Below are 23,062 nucleotides of genomic sequence, written 5' to 3'. Positions count from 1 at the left end.
CTCCTGCCTCAGCCTCCCAAGTAGCTGGGATTACAGGCGTGCACCACCACATCTAGCTAGCTAATTTTATATTTTTAGTAGAAATGGGGTTCACCATGTTGGTCAGGCTGGTCTCGAACTCCTGACCTCAAGGGCTCCACCAGCCTTGGCCTCCCAAAGTGCTGAGATTACAGGCGTGAGCCCCCTTGCCCAGCCAAGAAACCCATTTTAAATGCATATCAACAGGGGAGGAGACAGAGGGAAACAGGAACATCTGGAGGTAAAAGACCTAAAACCAACAGGGGGCATTCGGCTGTCCAGTCCCAGGTAAAAGACCTAAAACCAAGTGGGGGCATTCAGCTGCCCAGTCCCAGGTCTACATGACAGCCGCCTCGTGCTGAAGGCTTCCTCACCCACAGCAGCCCTCTCAACCCCTCTGCACCCTACAGGACTTAGTATCTGAACTCCCAATCACAGCAAAAAGCCTGCAGGAGCATCCTGGGCCCACCAGCCCCCAGAGCATTTTGTGAGGCAGACCCCAAGCCCACACTATTGCTTGATGCCTACAGCTACAAGCTGGTGCTGTCATCCCCGTTTTACTGACAAGGAGACTGAGGCCAGCCAGACAGCAGCAGAGCTGGGAGCCCCACCCAGCCTCGCCCCTGAGCCAGTGCACCGACAGGGTGTCCTCACCCACACCAAGGACAGACAGCGGGGTGCCCCGAGAAACTAAGATGACTCAGCCGCAGCCACTGTGGAGCCCGTGTGCAAGAAATGTTCACTATTTTTTTACATTTTTCCCTAAATGTTTGAGTCTGTCAGAAGAGTTAAGTAATTTCCTGATGTAATGAAATGTTATGTAGCCACAGGGAGCTATGTTCACTTACCAAGTTGGCAGATTTTTTTTTCTTTTTTTCTTTTTCTTTTTTTTTTTTTTTTTGAGACGGCGTCTCTCTCTGTCACCAGGCTGGAGTGCAGTGGTGTGATCTCAGCTCACTGCAACCCCCGCTTCCCAGGTTCAAGTGATTCTCCTGCCTTACCCTCCTGAGTAGCTGGGATTACAGGCGTGCACCACCACACCTAGCTAATTTTTTTGTATTTTTAATAGAGACGGGGTTTCACCATATTGGCCAGGCTGGTCTTGAACTCCTGACTTTGTGATCCGCCCACCTCGGCCTCCCAAAGTGCCGGGATTACAGGCATCAGCCACTGCGCCCGGGCAGAGAATTTAAAAATATAAAACCCCAGTGTTGGGAAGGAGGGGAGAAACAAGCACCCCCAGAAAGTGCAACCAGAAGTATAAATTGTTCACACTCTGGAGGCCAACTGAGGATATGTACAAAAACACTTAAAGTATTCACACACAATGGCTCAACAGTTCCTTTTCTAGAAATGTATCCATAGATCCTAAAGAAACAGCCACAGTTACATTGACAAGGAAGTTCACTGCAGCATCTTAACAATAGTGAGACATGGGAAATACTCTACAATAGGAAGCAGGAAAAATAAATGATCACACGTGCAATGAAGTACTAGGAGGATGTTACAGTGACATAGAACACTTGATAACATGAAAATGTGAGTGACAACACTAAATTACAAAACAACATTCTGAGATGATCTCATTTACAAATAAAATTCCTAGAATGTGCCATAAACCCAGGATAGATGGCAAGGTTAAAAATGTGTTTCTTAGTCACGGATAAGTTTTTCTTCTTTTTTGATTGTTTTAATTTTCTTTTTTCTTTTTTTTATTATTATTATTATTTTTTTTATTTTATTATTATTATTATACTTTAGGTTTTATGGTACATGTGCGCAATGTGCAGGTTAGTTACATATGTTTACATGTGCCATGCTGGTGCGCTGCACCCACTAACTCGTCATCTAGCATTAGGTATATCTCCCAATGCTATCCCTCCCCCCTCCCCCCACCCCACAACAGTCCCCGAAGTGCGATGTTCCCCTTCCTGTGTCCATGTGTTCTCATTGTTCAATTCCCACCTATGAGTGAGAATATGCGGTGTTTGGTTTTTTGTTCTTGCGATAGTTTACTGAGAATGATGATTTCCAATTTCATCCATGTCCCTACAAAGGACATGAACTCTTCATTTTTTATGGCTGCATAGTATTCCATGGTGTATATGTGCCACATTTTCTTAATCCAGTCTATCATTGTTGGACATTTGGGTTGGTTCCAAGTCTTTGCTATTGTGAATAATGCCACAATAAACATACCTGTGCATGTGTCTTTATACCAGCATGATTTATAATCCTTTGGGTATATACCCAGTAATGGGATGGCTGGGTCAAATGGTATTTCTAGTTCTAGATCCCTGAGGAATCACCACACTGACTTCCACAAGGGTTGAACTAGTTTACAGTCCCACCAACAGTGTAAAAGTGTTCCTATTTCTCCACATCCTCTCCAGCACCTGTTGTTTCCTGACTTTTTAATGATTGCCATTCTAACTGGTGTGAGATGGTATCTCATTGTGGTTTTGATTTGCATTTCTCTGATGGCCAGTGATGGTGAGCATTTTTTCATGTGTTTTTTGGCTGCATAAATGTCTTCTTTTGAGAAGTGTCTGTTCATGTCCTTCGCCCACTTTTTGATGAGGTTGTTTGTTTTTTTCTTGTCAATTTGTTGGAGTTCATTGTAGATTCTGGATATTAGCCCTTTGTCAGATGAGTAGGTTGCGAAAATTTTCTCCCATTTTGTAGGTTGCCTGTTCACTCTGATGGTAGTTTCTTTTGCTGTGCAGAAGCTCTTGAGTTTAATTAGATCCCATTTGTCAATTTTGGCTTTTGTTGCCATTGCTTTTGGTGTTTTAGACATGAAGTCCTTGCCCATGCCTATGTCCTGAATGGTAATGCCTAGGTTTTCTTCTAGAGTTTTTATGGTTTTAGGTCTAACATTTAAGTCTTTAATCCATCTTGAATTGATTTTTGTATAAGGTGTAAGGAAGGGATCCAGTTTCAGCTTTCTACATATGGCTAGCCAGTTTTCCCAGCACCATTTATTAAATAGGGAATCCTTTCCCCATTTCTTGTTTTCCTCAGGTTTGTCAAAGATCAGATAGGTGTAGATATGTGGCATTATTTCTGACGGCTCTGTTCTGTTCTGTTGATCTATATCTCTGTTTTGGTACCAGTACCATGCTGTTTTGGTTACTGTAGCCTTGTAGTATAGTTTGAAGTCAGGTAGTGTGATGCCTCCAGCTTTGTTCTTTTGGCTTAGGATTGACTTGGCGATGCGGGCTCTTTTTTGATTCCATATGAACTTTAAAGTAGTTTTTTCCAATTCTGTGAAGAAAGTCATTGGTAGCTTGATGGGGATGGCATTGAATCTGTAAATTACCTTGGGAAGGATGGCCGTTTTCACGATATTGATTCTTCCTACCCATGAGCATGGAATGTTCTTCCATTTGTTTGTATCCTCTTTTATTTCCTTGAGCAGTGGTTTGTAGTTCTCTTTGAAGAGGTCCTTCGCATCCCTTGTAAGTTGGATTCCTAGGTATTTTATTCTCTTTGAAGCAATTGTGAATGGGAGTTCACTCATGATTTGGCTCTCTGTTTGTCTGTTATTGATGTATAAGAATGCTTGTGATTTTTGTACATTGATTTTGTATCCTGAAACTGTGCTGAAGTTGCTTATCAGCTTAAGGAGATTTTGGGCTGAGACAATGGGGTTTTCTAGATATACAATCATGTCATCTGCAAACAGGGACAATTTGACTTCCTCTTTTCCTAATTGAATACCCTTTATTTCCTTCTCCTGCCTAATTGCCCTGGCCAGAACTTCCAACACTATGTTGAATAGAAGTGGCGAGAGAGGGCATCCCTGTCTTGTGCCAGTTTTCAAAGGGAATGCTTCCAGTTTTTGCTCATTCAGTATGATATTGGCTGTGGGTTTGTCATAGATAGCTCTTATTGTTTTGAGATATGTCCCATCAATACCTAATTTATTGAGAGTTTTTAGCATGAAGGGTTGTTGAATTTTGTCAAAGGCCTTTTCTGCATCTATTGAGATAATCATGTGGTTTTTGTCTTTGGTTCTGTTTATATGCTGGATTACATTTATTGATTTGCATATATTGAACCAGCCTTGCATCCCAGGGATGAAGCCCACTTGATCATGGTGGATAAGCTTTTTGATGTGCTGCTGGATTCTGTTTGCCAGTATTTTATTGAGGATTTTTGCATCAATGTTCATCAAGGATATTGGTCTAAAATTCTCTTTTTTTTGTTGTGTCTCTGCCAGGCTTTGGTATCAGGATGATGCTGGCCTCATAAAATGAGTTAGGGAGGATTCCCTCTTTTTCTATTGATTGGAATAGTTTCAGAAGGAATGGTACCAGTTCCTCCGTGTACCTCTGGTAGAATTCGGCTGTGAACCCATCTGGTCCTGGACTTTTTTTTGGTTGGTAAGCTATTGATTATTGCCACAATTTCAGCTCCTGTTATTGGTCTATTCAGAGATTCAACTTCTTCCTGGTTTAGTCTTGGGAGGGTGTATGTGTTGAGGAATTTATCCATTTCTTCTAGATTTTCTAGTTTATTTGCGTAGAGGTGTTTGTAGTATTCTCTGATGGTAGTTTGTATTTCTGTGGGATCGGTGGTGATATCCCCTTTGTCATTTTTTATTGCATCTATTTGATTCTTCTGTCTTTTTTTCTTTATTAATCTTGCTAGCGGTCTATCAATTTTGTTGATCCTTTCAAAAAACCAGCTCCTGCATTCATTAATTTTTTGAAGGGTTTTTTGTGTCTCTATTTCCTTCAGTTCTGCTCTGATTTTAGTTATTTCTTGCCTTCTGCTAGCTTTTGAATGTGTTTGCTCTTGCTTTTCTAGTTCTTTTAATTGTGATGTTAGGGTGTCAATTTTGGATCTTTCCTGCTTTCTCTTGTGGGCATTTAGTGCTATAAATTTCCCTCTACACACTGCTTTGAATGCATCCCAGAGATTCTGGTATGTTGTGTCTTGGTTCTCGTTGGTTTCAAAGAACATCTTTATTTCTGCCTTCATTTCGTTATGTACCCAGTAGTCATTCAGGAGCAGGTTGTTCAGTTTCCATGTAGTTGAGCGGTTTTGAGTGAGATTCTTAATCCTGAGTTCTAGCTTGATTGCACTGTGATCTGAGAGATAGTTTGTTATAATTTCTGTTCTTTTACATTTATTGAGGAGAGCTTTACTTCCAAGTATGTGGTCAATTTTGGAATAGGTGTGGTGTGGTGCTGAAAAAAATGTATATTCTGTTGATTTGGGGTGGAGAGTTCTGTAGATGTCTATTAGGTCCGCTTGGTGCAGAGCTGAGTTCAATTCCTGGGTATCCTTGTTGACTTTCTGTGTCGTTGATCTGTCTAATGTTGACAGTGGGGTGTTAAAGTCTCCCATTATTAATGTGTCGGAGTCTAAGTCTCTTTTTAGGTCACTCAGGACTCGCTTTATGAATCTGGGTGCTTCTGTATTGGGTGCATATATATTTAGGATAGTTAGCTCTTCTTGTTGAATTGATCCCTTTACCATTATGTAATGGCCTTCTTTGTCTCTTTTGATCTTTGTTGGTTTAAAGTCTGTTTTATCAGAGACTAGGATTGCAACCCCTGCCTTTTTTTGTTTTCCATTTGCTTGGTAGATCTTCCTCCATCCTTTTATTTTGAGCCTATGTGTGTCTCTGCATGTGAGATGGGTTTCCTGAATACAGCACACTGATGGGTCTTGAGTCTTTATCCAATTTGCCAGTCTGTGTCTTTTAATTGGAGCATTTAGTCCATTTACATTTAAAGTTAATATTGTTATGTGTGAATCTGATCCTGTCATTATGATGTTAGCTGGTTATTTTGCTCGTTAGTTGATGCAGTCTCTTCCTAGTCTCGATGGTCTTTACATTTTGGCATGGTTTTGCAGTGGCTGATACCGGTTGTGCCTTTCCATGTTTAGCGCTTCCTTCAGGAGCTCTTTTAGGGCAGGCCTGGTGGTGACAAAATCTCTCAGCATTTGCTTGTCTGTAAAGTATTTTATTTCTCCTTCACTTATGAAGCTTAGTTTGGCTGGATATGAAATTCTGGGTTGAAAATTCTTTTCTTTAAGAATGTTGAATACTCTCTTCTGGCTTGTAGGGTTTCTGCTGAGAGATCCGCTGTTAGTCTGATGGGCTTCCCTTTGATGGTAACCCGACCTTTCTCTCTGGCTGCCCTTAACATTTTTTCCTTCATTTCAACTTTGGTGAATCTGACAATTATGTGTCTTGGAGTTGCTCTTCTCGAGGAGTATCTTTGTGGCGTTCTCTGTATTTCCTGAATCTGAATGTTGGCCTGCCTTGCTAGATTGGGGAAGTTCTCCTGGATAATATCCTGCAGAGTGTTTTCCAACTTGTTTCCATTCTCCCCGTCACTTTCAGGTACACCAGTCAGACGTAGATTTGGTCTTTTCACATAGTCCCACATTTCTTGGAGGCTTTGCTCGTTTCTTTTTATTCTTTTTTCTCTAAACTTCCCTTCTCGCTTCATTTCATTCATTTCATCTTCCAGGGCTGACACCCTTTCTTCCATTTGATCGCATCAGCTCCTGAGGCTTCTGCATTCTTCACGTAGTTCTCGAGCCTTGGTTTTCAGCTCCATCAGCTCCTTTAAGCACTTCTCTGTATTGGTTATTCTAGTTATACATTCTTCTAAATTTTTTTCAAAGTTTTCAACTTCTTTGCCTGTGGTTTGAATATCCTCCCGTAGCTCGGAGTAATTTGATCATCTGAAGCCTTCTTCTCTCAGCTCGTCAAAGTCATTCTCCGTCCAGCTTTGTTCCGTTGCTGGTGAGGAACTGCGTTCCTTTGGAGGAGGAGAGGTACTCTGCTTTTTAGAGTTTCCAGTTTTTCTTCTCTGTTTTTTCCCCATCTTTGTGGTTTTATCTACTTTTGGTCTTTGATGATGGTGATGTACAGATGGGTTTTTGGTGTGGATGACCTTTCTGTTAGTTTTCCTTCTAACAGACAGGACCCTCAGCTGCAGGTCTGTTGGAGTACCTGGCCGGCCGTGTGAGGTGTCAGTCTGCCCCTGCTGGGGGGTGCCCCCCAGTTAGGCTGCTCGGGGGTCAGGGGTCAGGGACCCACTTGAGGAGGCAGTCTGCCCGTTCTCAGATCTCCAGCTGCATGCTGGGAGAACCACTGCTCTCCTCAAAGCTGTCAGACAGGGACATTTAAGTCTGCAGAGGTTACTGCTGTCTTTTTGTTTGTCTGTGCCCTGCCCCCAGAGGTGGAGCCTACAGAGGCAGGCAGGCCTCCTTGACCTGTGGTGGGCTCCACTCAGTTCAAGCTTCCTGGCTGCTTTGTTTACCTAAGCGAGCCTGGGCAATGGCGGGCGCCCCTCTCCCAGCCTCGCTGCCGACTTGCTGTTTGATCTCAGACTGCTGTGCTAGCAATCAGCGAGACTCCGTGGGCGTAGGACCCTCTGAGCCAGGTGCGGGCTATACTCTCCTGGGGCACCGTTTCCTAAGCCCGTCGGAAAAGCACAGTATTCGGGTGGGAGTGGCCCAATTTTCCAGGTGCCGTCTGTCACCCCTGGAAAGGGAACTCCCTGACCCCTTGCGCTTCCCGAGTGAGGCAATGCCTCGCCCCTGCTTCGGCTGGCGCACAGTGCACTCACCCACTGACCTGCGCCCACTGTCTGGCACTCCCTAGTGAGATGAACACAGTACCTCAGATGGAAATGCAGAAATCACCCGTCTTCTGTGTCGCTCACGCTGGGAGCTGAAGACCGGAGCTGTTCCTATTCGGCCATCTTGGCTCCTCCGATTGTTTTAATTTTCTAACTTTTCTACAGTGAAACCATCTTATTTCTAAGCAAGAAAAATGGCATTTGACATATTTTTTAAATTAAAAGTGGTTTTAATGACCTGGGGTAAAACCTTTTATCAGACACATAAATATGAAAAAAATAAAAAGAGTCCAAAATACAATGATGTGTGTAATCTAAACTATGCAAAACAAATGCTATATGTATATTTAACACATACTTGAATACACAGCTATTAGAAGATAATATTTCAAAATATTAATGGTGATTTTCTTGGGTGCTGGGATCATGGTTGTTTGTTTTTCCTTTTCATCTTTCTGCAGTATGTAAAGATTATGCAATGAATATGTGTTGCTTTAAAATCAGGAAGCAATTATTTCTTTTTTGTATGTGGTAGAATATGCAGTACGTAACATAAAACTGACTGTGTCCACCATTTTTAAATGTCCGTCGCAGCGGCAGTAAGTACATCACACTGTCGTGCTATCATCACCACCATCCCTCTCCAGAAATTTTCTGTCACCCCAAACTGAAACTCTGCACCCACTAAGCAAGAACTCCCCTTTGCCCTCCCGCTGTCCATGGTAACTACGTTTCTTCCACCTGTCTCTCTGCATTTGACTACTCTAGGGACCTCTTACACATGGACTTACACAGCATTTGCCCTTTTGTGACTGTCTTATTGCATTTAGAGTAATGTCCTTAAGGTTCATCCATGTTGTAGCCTGTGTCAGAATCCCCTTCCTTTTTAAGAGTGAATAATACTCCTCTGTGTGTGTGTGTGTGTGTGTGTGTGACATTTTGTGTGTCCATTCCTCTATGGGTGGACCCGTAGGTTGTTTCCACCTTTTGGCTATTGTGAACAATGCTGCTAGGCATGCGGGTGTGTTACAGACCCTGCTTTCACTTCTTCTGGGTTTATACCCCCAACTGAAATTACTGTATCAGATGGTAATTCTGTGTTTACTGCTTGAGGAACCACCGTACCGTTTCCCACAGCAGCTGTTCCCTTTTGTATTCTCACCAGCAATGCATGAAGTTTCCAGTCTCTCCTCAAACCTTATCAACACTTGTTATTCTCTGGCGTTTTGATCATAGCCGTCTTAATAGTTGTGAGTGGCAGCCCACTGTGGTTTTGATTTGTGTTTCTCCAATGACTGGTGATATTGACATCTTTTCTTGAGTTTATTGGCCATTTGCATTTTTTTGTTGTTGTTGAGAAATGCCTATTCAAGCTCTTTGCCCATTTTTAATCTGGTTCTTTGTTTTTCTTGCTGTTGTTGAGTCCCAGAGTTCTTTATATATCTTGGATATTTGTCCCTCATCACATATATGATTTGCAAATACTTTCTGCCATCCTGTGGGTTCAAATTTATCTATTTTTTCTTGTGTTGCCTGCACTTTCAATGTGATATCCAAGAAATTATTGCCAAGCCCAGTGTCATAAAGCTTTTTCCCTGTTTTCCTCTAACAGTTTTATACTTTTAGCTCTTACGTTTCGGTCTTCACTCCTTAACAGTTTTGTTTGTTAAATCCCCTTCCTTTATTTTTGTCTGCACCTGACTTTTCTCTGTCACCAATACTTAGAAGAATGAATGGACTAACTCCCCAGTATCTCCGAGCTTCCGAATGAAGAAGGAAGGTGTGGCTGCATTTGGTCTTGCCAGGGCTGTGGACTGTCAGACATAGCTGGGGTCCTGTCCCTCCGCCCTCACCCACAGCCCCAGGGCCACGTGCTGTCCCCACCCCTGGGAGTCCATCCGCATTTCCTGACAGCTGGACAGGGTCCTATTCTCTGCCTCCTCGGCCCCACACTTCAACCTTGGTGCTTCTCTTCAGAGGTCAGCTCTAGGCATTTCACCCTGAAGAGAGAGTAAAACAATGCTGTTCAGAAAGGCAAATTCTTCCTAACTCTTCACTTCTGGTTAATATGATAACACAGAGCCCATCAGAAGCCTGGTGACCTGGAGCACTAAGGGAGGTGAGCGTGGGTAGTGTGGCAGGCAAGGAGGGGGTGTCCTTGAGGCCAGAGCAGCCCAGGTGCAGGCAGAGGAGGGAAGCAAGAAGAACCTGAGCACAAAGGCCCTCGCTGGCTGCCTGGCAGAGAGCACCGGACATGGCGGCGGCCACCCAAAGCCACATCCCTACCACTGGACGTGTTGCTGCAGAAGAGGCTGCTGCCCCAGGCTTTCCAGACCCCCTGCCCTGTGGGGCATGTGCTGGCGGGTGTGACATGGTTTGGATCTATGTCCCTGCCCCAATCTCATGTGGAGTTGTGACCCCAGTGTTGGAGGAGGGGCCTGGTGGGAGTGACTGGATCCCGGGTCGGTTTCTCCTGAGTGGTTTAGTGCCATCCCCTAGGTGCTGATCTCCCAATGGTGAGTGAGTTCTCCTGAGATCTGGCTGTTTAAAGTGTGTGGCACCTCCCGCCTCTCTCCTGCTCCTGCTCCTGCCATGTAAGGCACCTGCTCTGACTTCGCCTTCTGCCATGATCAGAAGCTCCTTGAGGCCTCCCCAGAGGCAGAAGACACCTTGCTCCCTGTACAGCCTGGGGACCATGAGCCAATTAATCTTCTTTTCCTTATAAGTTACCCAGTCTCAGCTATTGTTTATGGCCATGCTAGAAGGGACTAACAAAGGGAATGAGCACAGTGGTGTGCAGTGCTCCCAGCTGCATGGCTCAGAAGGGGCTGTCCCCTGCTCTACAGCACCACACAGCTATAGGAAGGAAGAAGATGGGATCCCTGAATGCCACAGGCAGCTCAGCTTCCCACCACTGTAGGGACACCTGCATTGTGCACTGACACAAGCAATACGTAAGTTCCCATGGTGTCAAGCAACTGGGATTTGGAGGTTTGTGTTCTTTCCAACAGCCGCTAGCATTATCCTAATCCATAGCACAGGCCAGCAGTCACCATAGTACTGGTCAGCAGACTGTCCGCAAGGGCTGGGGAGACGGAATCCTTCTCTAAACTTCTCCAATCATGAAGACCTCAACTTTCAGGCATCACCATGAACACAAAAGCAAAATGACACATCCAACCTCAGCTGGCTGGAAAGATGGCTGAAACTAATAACTAGTGAAATCTATTAGGTTGGAAATGAAAGCGAGGAGAAATAAATCAGGCGCTAATTACGGGCTGTTCCAGAGAGTGGAGGAGCAGAGGCTTCATGGGCAGCAGAGCCCTGCCCAGCCAGGCACCTTTGCATGGACTCTTCAATCATACCTCGGGTCTCACAGTGCTATTATCTTAATTATGGACTGAGGACTTGGAGTTTCCTTGAAATATAAATGAGTGTGTCCCATCTAATTATTAAATGCAAGAATAGTTCAACCATTTTCTCAAAACTGTTAATACTCAGAGGAAGAAAGTGCTGCCATTTCTTCTGCCATTTCTTATTAATTCTGACTTCATTGCTTAAATTGAAGCCAAGTACCTGGGCAAGGAGAGAGGGCTGTTAATTCCAAATAGTCTTTGAAAGTCACCGAGACCACTTCCAAACATCCCAGATAGAGGCTGAACGAGAATAAAATGACCCTGACTTTCAAATGCGGACTTTTCCATTTAATTATCAATCCTATTGATATGAATAATAAAGAATATGAAGAATAACAGACAGCATTTGTTAAGTATTTACTATGTGCAAAGCTCCATGCCAAGTGTCTTACGCCTATTATTTAATCCTCAGCAACACCAAAAGATGGATTTTATTATCTGCATTTTGTGCATGAGAAACCTGAGACCCAGAGGGGTTGAATACCTTGTTCAAATTGCACAGCAGAAGCAAGATTTACACAAAGGTCTGTCTGATTCCAAAGTCTATGTTGTCAGCCAGGACCCCCAGATATCCTTAACACTTGTGGTTCTATGGCCCACAAATAGCTCTTCCTTAAACCAGAAAGAAATGCTGCATTTAACACAATCTAAGCAGGATTCTTTCTGCAAGATTTTTCAGAGCTTTACCATGCAAATATGCATTTTGAGTCTGCGAACAGGGCCGTGCTGCCTGTCACAGATGCGCTGGGCTAGAAACCTTTAGTGTTTTTTGTTTTTTTTTTTTTAGACAGTCTCGCTCTGTCGCCAGGCTGGAGTGCAGTGGCACGATCTCGGCTCACTGCAACCTCCAACTCCCTGGTTCAAGTGATTCTCTTGCCTTAGCTTCCTGAGTAGCTGGGATTACAGGCATGTGCCACCACATTCAGCTCATTTTTTTTTTTTTTTTTTTTTTTTTTTTGTATTTTTAGTAGAGACAGCATTTCACCATGTTGGCCAGGATAGTCTCAAACTCCTGACCTCGTGATCCACCTGCCTTGGCCAGCCAAAGTGCTGGGATTACAGGCGTGAGCCGCCATGCCCAGCCTAAACCTACAGCGTTTTCATTGCACAGTCTGCTTGCTGCCCACCACCCAAGGTGCAGAAGAGTGCAGGGTAGGAGAGGGCACGCAGTCTTCACAGGGACCTGCCTGCCATGGTTGTTGCGACCCCAAAACTCAGGAGGAGCCAGAGAGCGGTGTGTGTCCCTCTGGCTGGACCCGACTTGGCACCTCTTGGCTGAGTTCCCTGCCCAGGGAGTGGGATAGGGGTGCCGATTCTGAGCCTCCACGCTGCCTCACACAAGGGATGTGACTCAAGCATTAATGAGCCCTCTTGATTCTGGCTTCCGCATCTGCTAAACATGAGAAACGCCCTGGGTTGCACGCAGGGTGGGTGTAAGGACGGATGGAGTTGATCAACACCGGCGCCTGGGTCACCCCTTCTGCCATTCCGGAATCTACCATGACCCTCAGGGCACCTGTTTCTGCTGCCCCCACTTTCCCGTGGGACACCTTCCTTGTGTGTTTATTTCCTCCGCTTTCAGCCCAGAGACATGGACTTTGGCAGTGCCTCGAGCCAGGGAGCAGGAGGCCAGGTTCCAACTGCTGCTTGACACCTGCTGGCCTTGCGACTGCAACGAGGCCTTCCAAGTGCCCCTCGTGGGACCCCCGAAGTGCAGGGGGTGAGAGCCCATGCTGGCCAGTGTTCCCCAGCCACTGGCATTCTGTTTCTTGAGAAGGGTTTTGAGGCTCTTCGAAGCCGACCTTCCTAGATGAGAAGAACTGGAGGTGTCGCATGACTGAGGCCTTCAACCATACACACAAATGATCTGCCTCAACAGACCACGGCTGCCCTCAGGATGCACACGGGCCCCGGTGGGTGTGAAGTTTGCTGCTTCATAGCCACCCGGACACCCTCCTTCCTCCTTACTGGGGACCTCCCCTGGCTGGAGCAGCCGTTTGAGGAGGCAAGTTCCTGTTTGTGGCTGGGAGGTTTGGAAGGTGGCTCATCTTCACTCACTTCCAGGTGGGGTGGATGAAGGGCTGAGAAACACTGGAGTCCACATGAACAAAATCTCGCTCTGGATAACGGGCGCAGCAGTCGTTACTCGCCCTCGATATTTAACTGCAGCAAGCGATTCTGTTTCACTCAAGGATCTGGGCTCTCTGAATGATCTGATAAACCGACTCTAGGATTGTGGTAGGGACAGTGCCAAACATCAGGGTGAAAATCATGAGATCAATGTCATTCCTGCAGGTAATTTTAACTGTTTCCACACTCCCACCTTCCAGCAGAACAACATAAACATCCATATGTGTGCGATTCACAGAAAGAAGGCTTTGGGCAAAATATCGTTGTTCAGCTAATACCTACAGAACCCTGTCTGTGCAGAGCCCTTGGATAAGGCTTTCCCTGGGGGGATTAATTCTTCTCAAATAGTTACAGTGAGACCAGTGGCCATCCCTGAAGCCACCTGACACCTCCACCTCTGGCTTGTGCCCTCCTTGTGTTCAAAGTTCCCAACGTGTGAATCGAGAAGAGGCCACAACTGCCTCTCAGACTTTCTTAAGGACCCTCCCCTGGCCCATCCTGCCCAGCGCTCACTGTCCTTAGGCATAAAGCACAATAAAAATGCACCTTCACTGGGCCGAGGTTTAGAGAAAGTAAAGGATGCCCCGTCCTGAGGCCACGGTATAAACTAGTGACTACACAGAAACTGTCTGGTCCCAAGGATCCCCCTGCCCTGGCCCCTGCCTTCCCTAGTCCCAGCACTGCTGAGACCCCATTTGCAGACACCTCTCAGTGCCTGTTACCCCACTTCAAGTCCCTGTGAGCTCAAGAAGTGGCTGGTTATTTCAGCCAACTGATCCAGTGGGAATCTGGACCAATCCCACTGGACCAATCCCAGGGTAGTGGGATTGGATTGGAATGAATTAATTCAAGGGGAATGAAAATAGATCCCAGATAGGCTGCTGCTGTGAAAATATGCATGTTTGAATGCAGGCTCATGCCCCTGCTTTCCATGCTCAGCAGGTACTCTTCACATCGGTGATGTTGTTGTTGTTTTAGGGGTGGGGAGACTGTTGATTTTTCTAATTACATAAACAAACCATGCTCCTTGCTGGGAAAAAAGTGAAAAAAAAAAAACATACAAGAAAATACCTCTCCATCTTTAGGCAATTACTTTGATTTTTGAAAATACAAATGCTTTGCATTGTGCAAGTTCCTCTTTCCTCCTAAAAGAAAGCAGCCTGATGGATCCGGCTTGGAATGATCCAGATTCCCAGAGGAGGCCCATAGCTTCAGTCCAGTCACTCTGCCCAGCGTCCCCACAGCTCTGCCGGCAAAGTTACAGCATGCCCGGGACGGGTGGTGTCCATGGACACGGGCAGAACAGAGCAGAGAGTTCCAAGAGGAAGTGGGAGTGCTCTGGAGCAGGGTTGCCCTGAGCCAGCTGTTGTTTCCCCAGCTTCCCCGTGGGACTCTCACCAGGAGCAAGCAGCCCTGTCCCCAGGTTCATTCCCCCAGGGCCTATCTGGAAAGTGGGTGCCCCGAGGATTCAGTGGAGGATGCAACGACGTTGAGACCCACCAGGCAGGCCTCCTGCAGGAGGAGCGTGCCCTGTGTCTGGGGGGCCCAGGGGCTGCCGTGGCCGGGGTTCCTGTTTGGAGGCAACACCACAACAGGGACAAGAAACAGGGAGGCCGACACCGAGCCCTGCCTCCTGAGGAGCTCTCCTGCTCTCTGTGCTGAGAAATCTTTGAGGCCTAACTTCCTACCCCAGCAAGGTGTAGGGCTCCCATCGCGAGGCACACCGCTGAGGCCAGCCCACAGATAATTGCACCTGAAAGATGTGCGGGGGCTTTGACTCTGGGCATCAATGTTCCATTTGGCCGCCTGGGCGCATCCATTATTCATGGTAATGACAACCATAACTTCTACGGGGCTTTTCATCTTCAAACCACTTTACAAATACGGTCTGTTTAATTCGAACTGCAGCTTCCCTCTCTCTCCATCCAAGTGCATTTGCCCTGGCTCCAGGTGCACAGGCTGCAGACCGAGCTCCTGTAGAAACCAAGCCGCATCCACCAGGCTGCTTTCCTTTAGAGGCAAAGAGGAAACTTTCACAATGCAAAGCATTTGTATTTTCAAAAATCAAAGTAATTGCCTAAAGATGGATTCAGGAGAGGTGTTTTCTTGTATTTTTTTTTATTCATTTTTTCCCAGCAAAGAGCAAGGTTTATTTATGTAATTAAAAGGGAAAATCAACAGTCTCCCCACCCCCAAAACAACAACATCACTATTGTGAAAGTACCTGCTGAATATGGAAACTATGTCCATGACCCTGCATTCAGACATGCGTATTTTCAAAGCAGCGTCCTATCTGGGAATCCATCTAACTCACCTTGCTCATTCCAGTCCCACTACCTTGCCTTGACTAAACAGGCCTGTGAACAGTAATACCCACCTGTGGACTTCCGTTCTGCCATCCCAAATCCCAGAGACAGTGGGTGCTAGGTCAGCCCCTGGGTGCTGGGGAGAATGAGCCTCAGGAAGGTGCTGGGGTGGGGAGGGTAGGGAGCAGTTGGCGCCAGGACAGAGTGAGGGAGTGCAGTGGGGGAGAAGGGATGGATGGAGGGTCCCTTCGCCTCCCAGGAAGGGAGGAGCTGGGCTGGGCTTGGCTGGGTTGGGCTGGGGGCACCACCCTTCCTTCCCTGCACCTATCCAGGAATCCGGAGTCTGCTCAGTCCCGCATCTCACCCCACCCACACCGTGCAGAGTGCAGGGCAGCTGCGGATGCCTTCGGCAGAGCGCCTGGCTTCCTGTGCTTAGCGTGAGAAATGTTCTTTTTGGTGATAGCATCTCGACATAAGGTGTTTTTGGAAAACGACAACACACTCATTTTCCTTTCATCATGTCTCAGTCAGGATGGCCCAGGGACTTCATGCACACGGGGGACCTTAGATCACCCGCTGTAGGATCCACACTGGCGAGCACCCCAAGAAGTCAGTGTGCCGCCTGAGGTGAGGGTCCCCAGGGACACCCCCAGGCACAGCCAGATGCCACCCCCGCCCTGTGATTGGACAGCAGGGGTTCTGTCGGCTGTCACTCAGCCAGGTCCTGGGGAGCCCCGATGCTCAGGCTCCAGGTATGGCGGCTGCCCTGGACCCCCTGCTCTCACTCTGCGGTTACCACTGCGACATTAATCCTTCCCCAGCAAGAAAGAGAAACGCTTCCCCAAAATAAAACCGTTCCCTCAGATTCAGGTCATCATCACCAAAATGCTTGTGCTCCCTGCCCCTGAGGCCTGGGACACCTGGCTGCAGGCAGCACCCCCACCCTGACTCTGTCTGGTCTGATACAGGTGTGTCCCCAGGCCAATGACCTCTTACCTGCCTAGCCCACCTCAGTGGCCTGGCCTTGCTTCTTCTTGCCTCTTTCCATGTTCCTGGACCAAAGCACTGAGGACCAGTCTAGATGTGGGCTCTGCCCCCAAGGGAGGTGGGGCAGCCTTGGGGAGGTACCCACTTCCCAGGGCCTGGGCATGTTCCTTTGGGAGGAGAAGGGTAACAGGCAGCACCTCTGATCCCTCTGTCCCCACTGCTACGTGGTCCTACCCCTAACTCCTGGACCCTCTGCCCCACTGCCTGTGGCACGTTCCTTCTCTGGCTGGGTCCACAGCTTCACTGGGAGGGAGATGTCCCCCAGGACCACCTGGGGAAGCGGGGGCTCAGCACACAGAGCAGGCACAGAGGCCACAGCTTCACCGGGAGGGAGATGCCCCCCAGGACCACCTGGGGAAGCGGGGGCTCAGCACACAGAGCAGGGACAGAGGCCACAGGTCTGCCTGGGTCTGGCGATCTCAGGGACTGAGAGTCCAGTCAAGCCCCAAACCAGCATCCCAGTGAGTGGCGCACTGGGAGCCCACGGGCGGTGCCATCACAGGAGCTCCAGAGGCCGTGGGAGCTGGTGTGTGCGTGTGAGGTCTCCTGTCAGAGAAACTGTGGTGTGGGAAGGAGGAAAAGGAGCTGCCGTCCTGGCAGGCACGGTGCCTCCTGTGCTGTTGTCACCCGCGGAATAGGTGGCCGTGTGGGAAAGGGAGAAGCTTGAGCCCCAGAGGGGCTTAGTGAAGCCAGCCACAGGTGCCTAGTGGCCTAGTGAGTAAGAGGTGGGCTGTGAGCCTGATGCAGCTGAATGTCGATCTGGGATCTCTGCTGACAGTGACCCAACCCTAGGGCACTGCCAGGGTCTCCGGGGGAGGGGCGGTCTGCACAAAGGGCCACAAGCTGGGGGCTTGAAGCAGCGGACGGTTATTCCCTCAAGCTGGAGGCAGCAGTGCCCAGTCCAGGTGCAGACAAGGCCGGGCTCCTGCTGGGGGTCCAGGGAGGGTCCCTCTGCCTCTCCCAGCACTGGTGTTGCTGGCGGCCTTGGTGCCTGGACTGGTAGGAGCCTCAAACTCCACCCTCCATGGCCTTGTCTCTGTGTCCTCACCATCTCCCTCTGTGCGTGCCTGTCTCCGAGGGAGCCCCTTCTTATGAGGGTGGCCAGCGTGTTTGATTAGGGCTCACGTTACTGCATTAAGATCTCACCCTAATGACACCTGTGATGAACTTATTTCCAAATAAGGTCACACTCACAGATAGAGTTATAGACATTGATTGTCCTTTGGGAGGGGACACAGTAAACCCACAACAGGCATGGAACAGAGCTCTAATCTCTGAGAAACAACAGAGCCTGGGGGCTCAGCACCAAGGGCAGAGGCAGAAAACCCAGCCAGGGGACAGCCTCTGGGGACACGATGAGAGTTCATTCCTCGGGGCACAAGCCAAGCACCGGGGCTGGGAGAAAGGCAGGCTGCGGAGGACCGGACAGGCACGGAAGCCCGCCCAGCACCTGGGCCAGCGGCAAGGTTGGCCTGCGGTGTGAGGAGCTATACACTCTAGCGGCTCGTCTCTCCACCCAGGCTGGAAGGAAAGGCTGAGGCCCGGAGGAATCTGCCTGTGGGGCTAGCTGGGCTCTGCTGGGAGAGAGGTGGGAGACAAAGGCTACCAGGCTGCTATATGAGGGCTGGCCCTCAGCTCTCACAGCCATCTCATGTACAGCAAGAACAAAAGCAACTCCCCTTTTAAGGAAAAGTAGACTCTGCCCCACTTGCTGTCTGACTGTCCTGTCGTTAGAAAGAGCATGCAGACACGGGCATGCTATAATGAGAGTCAACAAGGCAGGTGTTCACAGAGGCTGCACCTGCAGTTCTTAAACCCATATGGAAGAGAGGAGATGGAAAGTAAGCGCCCACTGCTTAAAGGGCTTGCTTTTGAGACTAAGGGTATTTTTCCCTACATTTCTCTTCTCTTCCAAGTGGATATTGATGAATATTGTTTTATGGTAAAACATGTTTTATTTTATTTTACTTTATTTTATCCTGCATTTTTTTTTCAGGGTCTCGCTGTAGCCCAGGCTGGGGTGCAGGGGCGTGACGTAAGCTCACTACAGCCTCAGCCTCCTGGGCTCAAGCAATCCTCTCACCTCAGCCTCTCAAGCAGCTGGGATTATGGGAATGTGCCACCATGCATGGTTAATTTTTTATTTTTTGTAGAGAAGGGGTTTTGCCATGTTGGCCAGGCTGGTCTTGAACTCCTGAGCTCAAGCAATCTGCCTGCCCCAGCCTCCCAAAGTGCTGGGATTACAGGCCTGAGCCACCACGCCTGGCCAACACGCTTTATTTTAAAATCCTCCATTAAATGAAATAATTAGAGAATAAAAAATTGCACTTCAAATAGGCAGAAACTCCTTTTGTTATGCTCTATTTGTTACAAATCTCTCTAAAACAGTGCCATCATTTTCCTGCAGAAGGAACCTGAAGGCGTCCATGTTGGGTGTTCCCATCGCTGCTGTGAGTCCTGCTAATGCTGACCCTCAGTTACTGCTGGCCAGCACTATACATAGGCCGTCGCGGAGGATGAGACCGGCTTGAGGGGCTCTGACCAAAGGGAACCCACTGAGAAGTGTTAAAATATGACATTTCTGAAGGGCTCACTTGATGTTCTCTTAAAACACGGCTATGAAGAAAACAGTGACTGATTGTCCCAAGGGGGTTTATTTGTCTGAGTCAAAATTGTGCTTCCTCTGTCCAAGGAAGAGCCTGCTGGGAGGATGAGGCCTTGGCCTCACTCCCCTTCTTGTCACTAGGATGGGCAGACATGGGGCAAAGCAGCTTCATTTTTCCAGTGTTTAAAATCTACCACTACCCACATATTGTTCATTTATGTCCATGAATCCCAGACTTAAGAAACTATTTAATTTGATCATGAATTTCTTCCAAGAAATGCACCTTCCCACAGACGAATGTGTGTCTCTGTCAATGGAGGGGCAGGGCGGTGTTTGTGGGGAAGGTGGGCTCCCTCTTGCAGAAATGCCTCGCCCCACTCCTTCTGCCAAATGTTTCCCAGGTACTCCTCTCTAAGTGTGTAAATGGAAGACGTTTCTTGCTTTTTAAAGCCTGTACTATATTCATTGCTCAAACATTATAGGGAAAATCCATTTTCTTATAATGCTAAGGAAAATTCTTAGGGTCAGATCTGCTTAACAGAAAATTAAGGTGTTCTCTGTGTTACAAGTGAGGAAAATCAAACTTGGAGAAGTGAAAGGAAGTGTCTCGGTGACACTGAGTTGCAAACCCTCATGTAAAACAAATTCTCTGTGGTGCCAATCGGAAGTAAGCATCATTATTTCACTGAGCAAGGAAGTGACAGTGGTGATGACGACAGCCAGAACTGGGTCTGTGTACATAAGGCTGAGAGTAACTTGTTCAAATGAAAAATTAACTGTTTATTTAAAAGTAATTTAATTGCCAGCTGAAAAATTTAGTTTTCTCTCAGGAGGCACACTGGGGGTTGGGTAGGGTGACTGAGAAGTTAAAGCCTGGATGAATCTGCTTTTACTCCTGGAAATAAAATGAGTCACTCCTTTGATTTAATAAGGGAGTGGGGATTTTATAGGTAATGTGTACATAGAAGACAGCCCGAGTGAAGAGAATGTCATTTGCATTTTGGCAAGGAGAAGAAGAAAAAGAACAAGGAGAAGAGGGAATTTAGAATGTGACAGTGGTTGGATGAAAGTCCTATGTTTAATTTCTGCAACTTAAAATGTTATTTACTTATGGTTTTCACCAGAGAGCAGATTTATGGATTTTTTAATCTACTTTTCTAATAATGAGCATGTATTAAGTGTATAATTTTTAAAATTCACCTTTAAAATATGCCATTTATTCAGTTAATAACATTGGAACTTGGAAGAGAAAATGTTCTCAGTAAATTAAACCATAAAATCTACAGATGAATCAAAATAGATATATGTAAGTTCTCTAAAGAGACAGAAGGTGTCCTGTGGCCTGCAAGATCAGTGTGTAATGCAGGCGGGTGCACCGTGGAGGCACACATCAGTGTGTGATGGAGTCGGGTGCGCTGTGGAGGCGCACATCAGTGTGTGATGCAGGCGGATGCACCGTGGAGGCGCACATCAGTGTGTGATGGAGGCGGGTGCACCGTGGAGGCATGCATCAGTTTGTAATGAAGCTGACTGCAACCTGTGCCTCCCGGGCTTAAGTGATTCTTGTGCCTCAGCCTCCCGAGTAGCTGGGACTACAAGTGCAAGCCACCATGCCTGGCTAATTTTTTGTATTTTAGGTAGAGATGGAATTTCACTATGTTGGCCAGGCTGGTCTCAAACTCCTGGCCTCAGGTGATCTTCCCACCTCAGCCTCCCAAAGTGCTAGGATTACCAGTGTGAGCCACTGCACCCAGCTGTACTCTTTATATCTAAGTAGTTTTGCCTACTTCAAAATCATGTTCTCTCCTGTGTTTTTTTTCCTATAAACTTAATATAGTTTGACGCTGTGCCCCACCCAAATCTCATGTTGAATTGTAATTCCCAGTGTTGGGGGAGAGAACTAGTGGGAGGTGATTGGATCATGGGAATGGATTTCCCCTTTCTGGTCTGGTGATTGTGAGTGAGTTCTCACAAGATCTGGTTGTTTGTAACTGTGTAGCACTTCCCCTTTTGCTCTCCCTCTCTCCTGCTGACCGTGAGAAGATGGGCTTGCTTCCCCTTCACCCTTTGCCATGATTGTAAGTTTCCTGAGGCCTCTGTACAGCCTGCAGAATTGTGAGTCAATTAAATCTCTTTCTTCAAAAATTACCTGATCTCTGGTAGTTCTTTATAGCCGGGTGAGAATGGACTAATATAAAGCTTGATGGCTTTACTTCTACTTGTAGATCCTTGCTCCGTCTAGAATTACTTTTGGGTGTAGTGTAAGGTAAGAGTTGAGGTTTTTTTGTTGTTGTCATTTCCATATGGTTGTCCAGTTGCTCCCACACCATTTATTGAAAAGATCATCTTTTCTCATTTATTTTTTTGGCACCTTTGCCAAAAATCAATTGATTATATATGTGTGGGTCTGCTTTGTGCCTCGATTCTGTTCTATTGGCCTATATGTCTATTGTACACTAATCCCACACTGTTTTCATGACTTCAGTTTTACATTGTCTCAAAATCTGGTAATGTGAGTTTTTCGATTACTTTCCTGTTTTTCAAAATTGCTTTAACTATTTTAAGTCCTTTGCATTTCCATGTAAATGGCAGAATTTGTTTGTAAACTTCTGCCAAAAAAATAAGCATGGTTGAGTTTTCATCGAGATTGCACTGAATGTAAGATCAGTTTGGGAGTACTAGACCTCTTCATTATATCAAGTCTTCAAATCTGTGAATACAACCAATCTCTCAACCACTATTGGTCATGTTTAATTACTTTTGACAATATTATATATTTTTTGTATACAAATCTTGCATGTATTTTGTTAAATTTATCCCTAAACATTTCACATTTTTTATTGTATTAGACATTATGCTCTTAATTCAATTTCCCATTGTCCATTGCTTATATATTGTAATAGAAACCGTTTTTGTATATCAACTGGTGTCCTGTGGCTTTGGAACACTCACCTATTGGTTTTTTGTAGGTTACAAGTATTTTCTATGTACACTAACCTGTCATCTAGGAATAGAGGCAGATTTTCATCTTCCTTCCCAATCTGTGCTTTGTATTTCTTTTTCTTGTCTTATTGCAGTGGCTGTGAATTCTAGTACAACATTGAGGGGAAAATAGTGAGAATTGACAGTCTTACCTTATTTCTTACCTTAGGGAAAATAAATTCAGTTTTTCACCATTAATTATGTTATCTGTAGATTCTCCATAGATTATCTTTATCAGATTAAGGAAGTTCTCTTAGATCTCTAGTTTTGCTGAAAGTTTTTCTCAATAATGGGCCTTAAAGCTTTTCACATTTTTTTCTGCATCTGTTAAGATAATTATATGATTTCCTTTTGATTTTGATAACACAAGAGTTACATTTATTGGTTTTCACATATTAAACCAACATTGCATTCTTGGCATAAAGCCTATAGAATCATGTTTATTTTCCTTTTTATATTGCTGGTATCATTTGCTCGTGTTTTGCTAAGGGATTTTGTTTCTACATTCATGAGAAATATTAGCCTTCAGATTTCTTTCTTTGTAATGTCTTTGCCTGTTCTTTTGGGGAAGAGGGGTTCTAATCAGTGTAATATTGATCTCATAAAATAAGCTGGGGGGTGTGCCCTCCTCTATTTTTAAAATAGTTTGTGCAAGATTAGTATTCTTTATCTCTCAAGTGTTTGCTGTCTGGGCCTCATTCCTGCTTTTCAGTAAAGATCTGAGAAAGTGAGGGAGTCATCCACGCTGTTGTTGGAGGAAGAATGCTCTAGGCAGAGAAGGCAGTCAGTGCCGGAGCCTTGGGGAAGAGAGCCCCTGACATGTTCCAGGGAAAGCAAGGGGCTCAATGTGGCTGGAATAGAAAGAATGAGACGGTGAGTGTTGAGGGACAAGGACAGAGATATTGCAGGGAAGGAAACCCTGGAGGGCCTTGTAGATCCTATTAT

The sequence above is a fragment of the Pongo abelii genome, chromosome 6 (genome assembly GCF_028885655.2).
Source record: "Pongo abelii isolate AG06213 chromosome 6, NHGRI_mPonAbe1-v2.0_pri, whole genome shotgun sequence".
Classification (NCBI taxonomy): domain Eukaryota; kingdom Metazoa; phylum Chordata; class Mammalia; order Primates; family Hominidae; genus Pongo; species Pongo abelii.
This window is presented reverse-complemented; position numbering follows the sequence as displayed.